The sequence below is a fragment of the Pteropus medius genome, unplaced genomic scaffold (genome assembly GCF_902729225.1).
Source record: "Pteropus medius unplaced genomic scaffold, Ma_sr-lr_union100, whole genome shotgun sequence".
In the NCBI taxonomy this organism is placed as follows: domain Eukaryota; kingdom Metazoa; phylum Chordata; class Mammalia; order Chiroptera; family Pteropodidae; genus Pteropus; species Pteropus medius.
Window position 1 is genome coordinate 19855969 of NW_024354875.1, and position 12802 is coordinate 19868770.

At 29.1% G+C, this 12802-nt stretch overlaps 1 pseudogene; it reads right to left on the reverse strand.

Moving 5' to 3' along the window:
• Window positions 1-1073: 1073 nt before the first annotated feature.
• On the reverse strand, window positions 1074-1192 carry LOC120597364 (uncharacterized; annotated as a pseudogene).
• Between the last annotated feature and the right edge of the window lie 11610 nt (window positions 1193-12802).

Below are 12802 nucleotides of genomic sequence, written 5' to 3' on the forward strand. Positions count from 1 at the left end.
TGTTGGGTAAACAAAAGTTACTCTATTTTGCAGATAAATTTCTTAGGTAAAAAGTAGCTCTCTTTCTCATACAGGCCTCTTTTCTAATGTAAATTTAGAAATTTTCATAATTACAGATTTCTTCCACAAGTGGGGGAATTTACACTTTTTTCAGGCAATTAAGGGAAAGGGAAAGGGATAGAACAGGGAGTAAGAAATACTTGAAGAGATAGAGTTTAAGAATTTTTCCAAAATAATAAAAAAAAATCAAACTATAAGTTCCCAAATCCCAAGAGCCCCAAACGAGATAAATAATCCTTAACGTTATTAGCCAGACTAATTATATAGAAACTGCTGAAACCTATGATAGAAAAGTTAATGTTGAATTAGCCAAAGAAAAACAAGTGTCATCACATACAAATGAAATGAAGATAAATATTAGAACAGACTTCTCATCAGAACCTAAGCAAACCTAAAAATGGAGTGAAAAATTTAAAGTGCTGTAAGGAAAAAAAGGAAGAAACCTGTTAACCCAGAGTTCTAAATACAACAAAAATATTTCTTAAAATGGAAAAATAATGACAAACAAACAGAACATTCAGACAGAAGAAACATGGATGGACACAAAGAAATAAAGATTCCCTGAAAATTGGGAAAACTACAGTAAATCTAAAAGACTTTTTTCTATATTTATAATTTAAAAGAAAAGAGATGATCTATTGTAAATATACTAGCAACAAATATTTAAAGGTGACTGTGACTAATTAAAATTATATTTTAAACAAGAGGTTTACCAAAAAAACATTTTAAATAGCTCCAAATGATAACTACAGATAAAATGAAACCATAGTAATTAATTACACTAAAAGTAGGTCTAAAAAAAGGAAAAAAAATTAAAGAAACAACTAGCAATTTGATAGATAAGTCCAACTATAATAATAATTTTATTAAATGTAAATAGTATAAACAAACGGATTAAATGAGAGATCGTTAGATTGTTATATGGGGAAGAGAGCAAGATACAACTATATTGTCTTCAAGAATTGCACTTTGTATTTATTTTATTTTTTTAAATTATTTATTTATTTTTTTTACACCTACAGCACCCAATATTCCTAGGTGGTCTCCCATCCAAGTACTAACCAGGCCCGACCCTGCTTAGCTTTCAAAAGCAGATGAGATTGAGCACATTCAGGGTAGCAAGGCCATAAACTAAGAAGTATACTTTAAATGTGGAAATATAGATGGTTAAAAATAAAAGAATGAAAGATATGTTATTGAAACATTAATAAAAAATCTTAGAGTGACTATTTTGATAACAGACAAAATGTACTTCAAAAGAAGCCTTATTATATGGGATAAAAAAAGGTATTACATGATGATAAAGATGTTGATTCATCAGAAAGCCATAGCAATACTACATGTGAAAGTACTACCTGACAAAGGATCAACACAAAAGGCAAAAACTGATGAAAATGAAAGGAAAAATTGACGAAGAATTCCAAAGTTAAAATTATAATTGGAGATATCAACATTTTTCTCAGTAATCCATACAAAAAGCAGAGAAAATCTGAAAGTATATAAAAGACCCAAACACTAGTAAATCAAATTAGCCAAATTGGTGATTGTAAAGAAAAACAGCAGAATACATATTGTTTCAGGAGCATGTAAAATATTCACCAGGATAGCTACACATTAGGCAATATAATAAATAATACAGTAAATAATACAATAAATTAATATTATAAAATGTGTTTAATAAAAATGAATTAAACCAGAAAGCATTAAGAAAAAGGTATTGAGAAAATCCTAAAATATTTGGAAATTAAACAACAGATTAAAAAAAATGAATCACTGAGTAAATTACAAAGGAAAATAGAAAACATTTTGAATTGAATGAAAATTAAAACACAACATATTATAATTTATGGGAAGCAACTGAAATAATGCTTAGAAGGAAAATTAATTATATTGTTATAATCACATATATTTTTATAAAATATTATAATATATATTAATTATATAGAAAATAATATAGAATTATACAATTAGTATAAATAAAAATCATAATATGAATTAATAAAGACAGAGATTTCAAATTAATGACCTAAGAGTCCACCTCTAGAAACTAGAAACGAATATTAAACATAAATTAATAAGACAGAAAATATATATATAATTATCTGTCAATCAAACTGAAAAAAATTCAAGAGAATACCAATCAACTCAAAAGCTGGCTCTTTGAAAAGATCAATAAAATTGATAAACTTCTAGCTAAAGAAAGAGAAAGCAAGAAGAAGAAGAGAGAGAAGAGATGTCAAAATTACCAGTATCAGGAATTTAAATAGGGTACCCTTTTAGATCCAACAATAATAAAAAGATAATAATGAAATATTATCGACAACTTCAAGCCCATAAATTCAACTTCTATGAATGAAGAAAATCCTTAAAAGTCTCAAACAAGCAAAATTTAATCTAGAGAATAGCCTAAATTGTTCTATACATTATAGTTAAAAGCCTTCCAATGAGGAAACTTCAGTATACATGGCTTCACTGGTGATTTCTGCCAAACATGTAGGGAAAAAATAAAATACGGTCGACCCTTTTTATCTATGGTTTCAAAATTATTAAATGGAAAATTCCAAAAACAAACAATTCATAAATTTTAAATTGTATGTTGTTCTGAGCAGCATGATGAAATCTCATGCTGTCCCACTCCATCCTATCCAGGATATAGATCGTCCCTTTGTTTAACATATCCACTCATTTAGTAGCCACCTCAGTTATCAGATCCATTGTCATAGTATAGCAGTACTTCTGTTCAAGTAATCCTTATTTTACTTAATAATGGCCCCAAAGTGCAAGAAATACTGGCAATTTAGATATGCAAAGTAGAAGCCATAGAATGTATGTATGTGTAGAAAAAACATAGTATATATAGAATTCAGCACTATCCATGATTTAGGCATCCACTGGGGGTCTTGAAATGTTTTCCCCATGGACTGTTGTACCAAGTTAACATAAGCTCTTGACAAAGACAAAAAAGTGAATATTTTTTGCTAATTTTATGAGACCAGCATTACTTTTATATCAAAACCAGGAAAAAGATAAGAAAACAAAATTACATACCGGTATTTCCTAAGAGCATACATACAAAACCCACAACTATTAGCTAATGGAATGCAAAAATATACAGAAAGAATAAATACATCATGACCAAGTGGAGTTTATCCCGGGAATCTAAAGCTGGTTTAACAATCAAAAGCCAGTCAAGGTAAATCACAATATCCACAGAATATAAAGAAAAGTCCTCAACTACAGAAAGTGTATCTACAAAACAACTACAGTTAACATCATATTTAATGGTTAAAAGGCCACTGTCTTTTCTAAGATGTGGAGCAAAGCAAGACAGTGTTCTCTTACTAGTTCTATTCAACATCATACTGAGAATCCTAACAGTGTAATAGATAAGAAAAATAAATCAAAATCATATAGATAGAAAAGCAAGAAATAAAATCATCTCAATCTTCAGAATATGATTGTCTACCTAGAAAATCTCAGAGTATCTATAAAACAAAACAAAACTAATGTAATTAATAAGTGAGTAAAGCAAAGTCACAGGATATAATGGCGACAAATTAATTGCATTTCTATATGCAAACAATAAAAATCATTGAAAGGTCAAGTAAAATCGAAAAAATGCCATTTAAAATAGTTAAGAAACATGAAACTCTTAGGTATAAATCTTATAAAATATTTATGAGATCTGTATGCTAAAACGCTGATTAAAGAAATTAAAGAATACCAAATAAATGGAGACACATTGTGATTACAAATGAAAAGTCTCAATATTGTGAAGATGTCATTTCTCCAAAAATTAATAGTAATATGCTATTCTCTATTAGACTATGAGTTTTGGAGAGCAGAGGTAGTGTCTCATTTAACTCTATAACCTTGGGCATATTAGGCCTTCAGTTACCATTTTGAATTAATTTAGGAATGCAAAAACACAATAGATGCTAAGAAGATATTGACAGTATTAGACCCCCATTGTAGTGAAATAATCTTGTTATTATGTACCCCTGTTTTTTACAGAAACTTCATCTATATTTTTTAATATGAAGGAATCATAAATGTGAGAGGAGATACAACATGTATGCTTAGTAATTTTTCCTTACATTTATGATTAAAAGGTAATTATCCAATCAGTGGAAAACAGCATAATGAATAAAGTATGGAACATAAATTATAATGAATGTAGAATTCAATTAGTATTTCTAAGATTTTTTTCCAGCAATGTAACATAATTCACATCTACAGAGCAATAGCAATTTTCATGTTGAGCTGGTATGAATTTTTCTGTATCTTATTTTAAAATATATTTTCTTTTATGTTTATATTCTAAAAAGGGAGAGAGAATTAATAAGTAAATAATATAATGATGAATATTAATAAATGCTATGAAGAGAAGAAAATCAGGGCAAGGAGAGAGTGAAATGATGTAAGTGTATTTAAGATGGGGTGTTCTGACACTTCTCTGAAGACATATTTGTGAATAAATTTGATGCACAGGAGAGCATTCATGAAGAAAGTAACAGAAATTAGGTGAGAGAAGAAATCAGGGGGCTTCCCTTGTACGACCTTGCAGACCATGTTCTAATGAACAGCTAATTCAGGTTTAGAGTTATAAGCATGAAAAGCTATTAGTGCTTCAAAATACATCCAAAAGGTTTTAATCACCGCCAGTGCTGATATTCTGGTCCAGACCATCACGGAATCTGGCCTGATTTTTTTTTCACTAGCCTCCCAACTGATCTCTCTAATTGTACTCTGTTCCTCTATAGTAGGTTCATAACACAAAAAAAGTGGCCCTTTTAAAACGTAAGTGAGATAGTGTTATTGTTTTAGCTTAAAGCCATCCAGTAATATTTCATGTCTCTCAGAGTAAAACCACAAGTTTTCATGGCCCACAAGGTCCTATGACTAAACCATGTCTAGCCCTCATTTCATCTCCCATCATGTATCTTCCTGGCTTTCTTTGCCAGACTCACCATGCATTCTTGCTCCAGGGCCTTTGTGTATGCTTTTCTCTCACATAATAATTATTTTTCCCTAGAAATGCTAGGCTCACACAAGTCTTCCATGTCTGCTCAGATGTTATTGACCTCTGAGTCTTTCACTGACCGTGCTCTGTAATATAACAACTCTACTCCCTACTGAAGCACTCTTTAATCCCTTTATCTTTATTCATTTTTTCTTCATAACACAACATAATCTGACAAATTTTTCCTTATAAATACATCTACTTAAAAAATGCTTAATGAACTCTGAATATGTGTGAATTCCTGTGTTTCCTCCTGCAATCAAGAAGAAATATAAGACTGATGCCCCACTTCCAGTACAGTGTCTTTTATAAAGTATGATTTGAATTTAGCACTATTATATAAATATCTTGTTTAAGAGGAAATATCTTGTTTAATATTTATTGTATAAATATCTTGTTCAATGAAGTTCTAAGCTAGAAAAAACAAAATCTAAATTAAAGGGGCTATTTTTTCTCATGGTAATTATCTTGTTTTTTTTTTTAAAAAAAAATAAACTTACCTCACGATTAATTTTAAAAAACAATGCAGCTGAATCTTCTTATTGAGTCTTCTCGAGAATAAGTTTCAAGTATCTTATGAGCTATGTGATGGGAGAAAGTGTCATATAGAGAGAAGAGTACCATTTTAATTCATATTTTACTCTGGGAGAATTAACATGTTCAAAAGCTTCAATTAAGAGATTATAAGAAAATCACAAGTGTGTTTTTACCTCTAGTCATCAAATACAAATACGACACAAACACAACACAAACACAGTTTCCCATTCTTTGTCACATGTTTTCCTAGTCATTTTCAAATGCAAAGATCATATTCACTATACACATTTTGCTTCCAACTCGAGGAAGAAACATTTTTTTTTAATTGCCTTGACAGTATGGACAGTAATAAATTTCTTTCACTTGTATGTAATATCTGTTGAGTTCTACTATGTATGTAAAAATGTATCTTTTAGAAAATTCATTTCCCTCACAGACTCACTGTCTATAGTGATCAGCATCAATATTTCAATCATTGTTTGGTATCTCATTTCATATTCAAAATAAATTTTATTCAAATAACAAAAAGCTTTATTTTCCCAAATGTTGCATAATGATAATTGCATTGTGTCTTGATATGAGCTGGATTATTTTGGTATGTTCTCACCTGAAAATAGTGTTGAGCTTATTCTATATATTATTGCAAGGACCTAATGTAACCTTGGTCATATGATAACCTATGCCTGATGTCAAGAGATCAAAAGATTATAAAATAAAAAAATAATAAATGATATGAAGTCCTCCTATTGCTTTTAATATTTGTTTTTATGTGCATGTGTATGTGTCTGTACTCAGTAAATTCTTTATGGTGTTCTCCTCAATCATTATTTCTAATTTCATCAGTGTTTATTTTGTTACTCAAAGTTAATATTGGATTATAATATTTGTTAACCCAAAAAGATACATTCTATGCATATGTAGATAAGCATATGCATATATGTTTGTGTAGGTGTGTATATATACACATATGTTTATAAAATATATGCATATTAATAAAAAATAGGAGTACCATGAAATCTAGAACTGCCATTCTCAAGCCCACAAACTGAAGTTCTATCCCCTCTTTCTTAATCTGTTGTGCAATTTGAGTAACTGTACATTTATGACTACAAAAGTGTCAAAGTACCATTTTTGGATAAATAGATATATATTTTTCTTATGAAAATTTCACATTTTTTTCCTCTAGTATCATTTCATAATTCTTAAATTATTTTAAATGTCCAGATTTTTTAACTGTAAAATTTTTTATTATATTTCTGTATGTTTATTGCTTTCACGAAGAAACTTGATGTTTGAATATTTATTTTCCTACCAGTCATCATAAACAACCTAATAATTGTTTAATTGATTTGCTTTGGTTTGCCATGATAAGAATTGTGCCATCTGTAAATAATGATAATGATGTTCTTTCCCATAGTATAAGAAAATTTTTTTTTCTTTTGATGAATCGGTTAGGTATTAAATAATATATATAATACAAAATTACAAATTTTAATAGAATTTGTATTTAGATTTTATCTTTATAGGTAATGTTATCTGATATTAGCAAATAATAATAGCAAGCTGTTATGTCAAGTGGTAGAATATCTACAATTAAAAATAAAAACTCTGTTATCCTGAACTTAAATTTGACTACTCATAGCTTTATAAAATAGTAGCACTTTTATATTCATTAAAAATGCATTTAAAATATTTCCAATAACTTTCTCGGCACATGTTAAGAGGAGTTAATGTTTTTCTCCCTTTTGAACTATTGATATGAAGATTTAATGTAAATAGCTGTCTAAATATTGGATTATTTTTGCATTTTTAGAAAATAGCACATTTGATGATTTCATGCTTTTTGATACTTTCTTTGACTTGATATTTGTCTAATATTACCTTTATGATATTTTGAGCCAATAGACTGTAGGGGCTCATAGTTTAAGCCTTGGAATCAGAGAAATCTGAATTCATATCCCACTGTACTCTTACTTTAGCCTTATAACCTTAGGCAACTTGTCCAAACCAGCTAAGCCTTAGTATTTTATATGTAATAAAATGTGAAGATAATAAAATAAACCACTTTTTCAGATGACTGAGAGTATTAATGGCATAACCCATGTATAGTACTTAGCTATGGAGTATGATTTAAATGACTTATAGATTATTTATTCCTTAAAGTCTTATCATAAATCACCCCATGAGAACATCTGAAATTGGTATAATTTCTGAATATAATTATTTGCAATTTCAAATATTTTTCAATTTCTTCTAAGGCAATTTATGTACTCATTCTCTCAGATTAATTTTGATAATTTATATTTTCTCAACTTCATTAATTCCTTAGAGCTCACTACATTCATTAACATGTAATTGTAAGTTGATTGTTTAAAATCACTTTCATATATATGGTTATAATCTGTTTTACATGCCTGTCACATGCTTGTGAATATATTTACTGTTTTTTCCTCCTAAAATTTATTCATATACCATATCTACATTTTGGGCATGTTTATATGTTTATAATTATTTTTCTCTTTTTTTCTGATTCAATAATTTTTCTCATAATTGATTTCACCTTCCTATTCTTAAGACACTTTTATTTTTTACCCAGTTCTGTAGATTAGATGCTTAGTTGATTATTTTCAATTTGTGATTTTTGAAAATAAGGGTTTTGTCTATGAATCCACTATGGGGTACACCTTTGGAAGAATTGGCATGACTTTTTGTGGACAACATGTTCATTATTGTTATTTTCCAAAAAGCTTTTAGTTGCAATTTTGATTTCTTTCTGTTCAACGTGTCAATGGAATTGGTCACTTTAATTAAGCAGTTTGATTTTTAGTTTGCTGCCTAAACTTTTGTTTATAACCGCCAAAATTTTACATAATGATTAAAGAATGTAACTAATGTAATTCTCTCATAAGATTTATAAGGTAAAAAGTAAAGCAAAAAACATGCTCATTGTAAAATGGATCAGAAATATATAAATAATAAATGTGCTCCCATCTCCCCATAACATGGGTAATCTTTTTTTTGTAAATTTAGGTTTTAGAATTAGATGCTAATATAGACTTTAACATGCAGGATATTTCTTAGTGAGTAACTCCTGTGGAAAGGAAGGTGGAAAGTAAGATTAAGAGAAGTTGAACTGTGATTCAGGCTTAACACAACTTAGAGAATTCCATGTGAAAATCTGAAGCATATATATGACCCGTCCTATTTACTCATTACATGCCAGAATGACTGCCCTGATAACTTCTGCACGAGTCATTAGAAGTGAGTCACTCTAGGAAGTGTGAGCCCTAAGGAAATGCTGCTTTCTGCAGCTGAGGTGGACTTGGAAGTTGCTGATGGCTAGAGACTGTCTGCTGGAAGCTGCTACAATAAGTCGTCCCCCAAAGGGAACATGGGAGGTGCAACTCAGTGTGTATCATAGTTTCTTTTTTATCAGCTCAGGATGTCTTATTAAATTTTTTGTGTACTTTTTAATTTTCGTATTATTTTTCATCTAAATAATACTTTGATTATATATAGGATTTTAGCACATATTTACTCTTCCAATCTTATTCAAAGTTATTGTTTAATAGCAAAATTTTCTAACTTTTAATCTTAATTTTAATTTATCTGTTAGTTGACTATTAAATTGCCAAACCTTTTGAAAAAGACATAGGGTATAACTTTTGGGCTAATGCTCAATTAAATATTACTATAATATTCACACATTAATTATAACTACTCTGAAAATAAACTTTTCTTTTTTGTCATGTCATTTAGTGTTGTACAGATATATTTATTTCTGCTTAAAAACTTCAAGTATTTATTTATCTTTAAATCTAAAAAAGTCTCAAAACCTGTCTAAAAATGATCAATTATTTTTGCTTGGACTCTGATGACAATAGATAAAGGAAAAACCACGACCAAATTTACATTTTGACAATTATCATCCTGTCTTTAATCTGGAGATACATTATGGAGACAGTGAATTGATGCAAAGAAATACATTTAAAGATGACTCAGTTTTACAAAAGGGACATTAATAGATAAACAGTAAACAAAGAGAATCATATGGAGGAGATGGTGAAATCAGGTTTAGTCATACATAGAGTTTGGAGAGCCATGAATCATGATAATTAAGATACATAAAAGTTTGTTGAGTCTAGAGCTCAAGAAGTTGTGTTATAACTGAAAAATAATGATAGTTATTAGTAATTTAGGATATCCTGGAGACTGAATAGTATAAGAAGAAAATTAGGACAGAGGTTTAAAACACACCAAGATGTAAGAAAAATATAGAAGAGCAAAAGGTTCCAGAAGAGAAGAACAAGGAGTTATCAAAGATATTGAAAGACCAGGAGAATGTTCTGATATAGAAAATTTACCTCTAAACACTGCTTTGGCTGCTTTCTATAAATTTTGATAGATTATATTTTTAATATTGGTTAATTATTTATATGCTAGTGTTTCTTGAGGTTTTCATTTTGACCCTTGGCTTACTTAGTTCTCAAATATACTAAGTGAAATAATTAGCAGAAACAAAGTTAAAAAATTAAAAATCCACAACTACAAGTGGAAATTTTAATATTCATCTCTAAGTAATTGATAGAGCAAGTAGATACAAAATCAATAAGAATGTAGAATTGAGCAAGAACACCAGTTAAGTTGAACTTATGGATGTTTGCACAATAGAACTTAAGTTCTATTGTGGTTTTTTAAGTTCTAAATATCTTATTATTTTTTATTTCTATTAAATACCATTATGGTCAGTGAACATATTCTTTTATGAATTTGACCTCTTGAAATATATTTACTGTTGTTTTATGGCCTATCATATGGTCAATGTTAGTCAGTGTTATTCACATGTGAGAAAAACATAATATTCTGCTCTTACTTTTTTCTTCATTGTGCAAACATCCATAAGGTCAACTTAATTAGTGTTCTTGCTCAACTCTACATTATTATTGATTTTGTATCTACTTGCTCTATCAATTACTTAGAGATGAATATTAAAATTTCCACTTGTAGTTGTGGATTTTTAATTTTTTAACTTTATTTCTGCTAATTATTTCACTTAATATACTTGAGAACTTTGCTTTAGGTGTTACTGACTTAACTATATTGTTATAATTATTATTATTATCGATATTGCAATTGTTTTTATTATTATTAGGTACAATACTTAATAATATAATACAACTGCATTAGAAAATTTAAAATATATTAATGCTTTACCTAAAAAAACTCTAAAATATCAGAAGTAATAAAAACGTTTTTTAAAAAGAGGTTGAAAATTCACAATAAATATGAATAATTTACTTAAAGTTCTCATTAATGCATTTTAAAGTTTGATGTAATAAAATTTATTTTCAACAATTTTCCATTTAAGCTTAGAGTGAGAAAATCAGGCTAAAGTGGTTAGAATAGTCAGAATTTCACAAATAAAAAATAAATAAAATAAATTGAATGTTAAAAGATAAGGATAAGTCAAAGGTTAGTCAGTCAAACCTTCGAAGTGTACATGGGCTTCTTGATTTTTCCCACATGAACCATAAAATTTTTATTCTGGAGTCTTCTAAGACAGTAACCATTCATCTATCTATGTTCAAGTTTCAAAAATTATTTCTCCTTTTTTATGTTCATTTTAATTTTGTGGATTTATCCATCACCACCACTCCCTTTTTTAGAAACATTTTCTCTCTTGTTTTAGCAAAACTTTTGAAGGAAATATAGGCCAATAAATGTGTTCAATTTGCCACCACTAACTGTATGGTCAAAAATACATTTCGCATGAATTTCTCTAGTAATATTATTACTACTTGTGCTGCTGCTACTGCTGCTGCTCTTATTACTTCTATTTCTCATTTGTGGGGACCTTTTAGCATAACATTTGGCACATAGTAGGCCCTAAACCCTAAACAGGAATACAAATACCAGGTCTCATGGAATCACAAAAAACGGATTGGATTCTGGTACTTGAGAAATGGAAAAGTGTTTATGTAAACTGGTCAATACATATAACATATTCTTAGAGGAAAGGACCATAGAAGAATGTGTAATACATAAGTATGCAGATTTCTACATAGAACATAGAGCAGCATGAATAAAATCATATGTTTGTAAAAATGCACAACACTCTTGAAGAGCTATTGTTTACATCTTAGTCACCTTTCTGTGACCAGATGTTCTGGCTTTCTGAAAACTAAATTTCACTTTTAAATCTAAGGAAGCAGGTAGTAGAAGTCTCAAAATCTTATAGAACTCCTTCCATATGGTATGCCCTTAAAAGCTGAGTTAAAAGAAAGTGTGACATATTGGTTAAGATTGTGAATTCTGTAGGTAGATTGTCTGATTTCAAAACAAATTTTGCCATTTACTAGCTCTGTGATCTTAAAAAGTATTACTTAACGAAGTTGATTCTTGTACCCCACATCTACAACTGGGGCTAATAATAGTGCCTAATTCATAAGGTTTTAGTAAGGTTTAAATTAGCTAATGCATGTAAATCACTCAGAAGATTATCTAGCACTTAGTAAGCACTGAGTTACTACGAGTATTTTGTTATCATTATTATTACAGTTATTAAATTATCATTATTATTAGTGGGTGTCAGAATCACGGAATGATGTACACTTCAGCAAGTACAACTCTAGCTGGATTAACCTAGTGGTGCACAATTTTAATAAAAAGACATCGAAATAAGCTCAATTCTTTCTCAATTTTAAGTCTCTGACTGAGGCTTCATCTATGTGTGTTTATCCACCACCCCATGAAACAAAGTTTAAAGAACTATGGATCTTAAACATAATAACAATAATCATCATCCATCAGATGAACAGTTGTCTTGTGTGATCATGATTTTAGTGCTCTGATAGAAGTTAATAAAGTAATCACAAAGAATTCTGTCCACTTTTATACTAAGGAGGATCATATTTAAGGCTCCATTTAATTTGCAAAATGTCAAAGAAGAAATATATTGCATTAATCTTTGAAAGACGTAAAATATAAACCTCATGTTAGCCTGTTATTAATCAAAATTATCTATCGATTTTGCTGCAACTAAACCCAAATTTACAAGGAATATTGGTTATAAATGCCTAGACTATATAAGATGAAGTTTAACAATTTCGGAATTATGGACTTCTGAAAGGGCTGTATGAATTGTAGTCATTTTCATAAATGATAAAATTAAATTAAATTAAA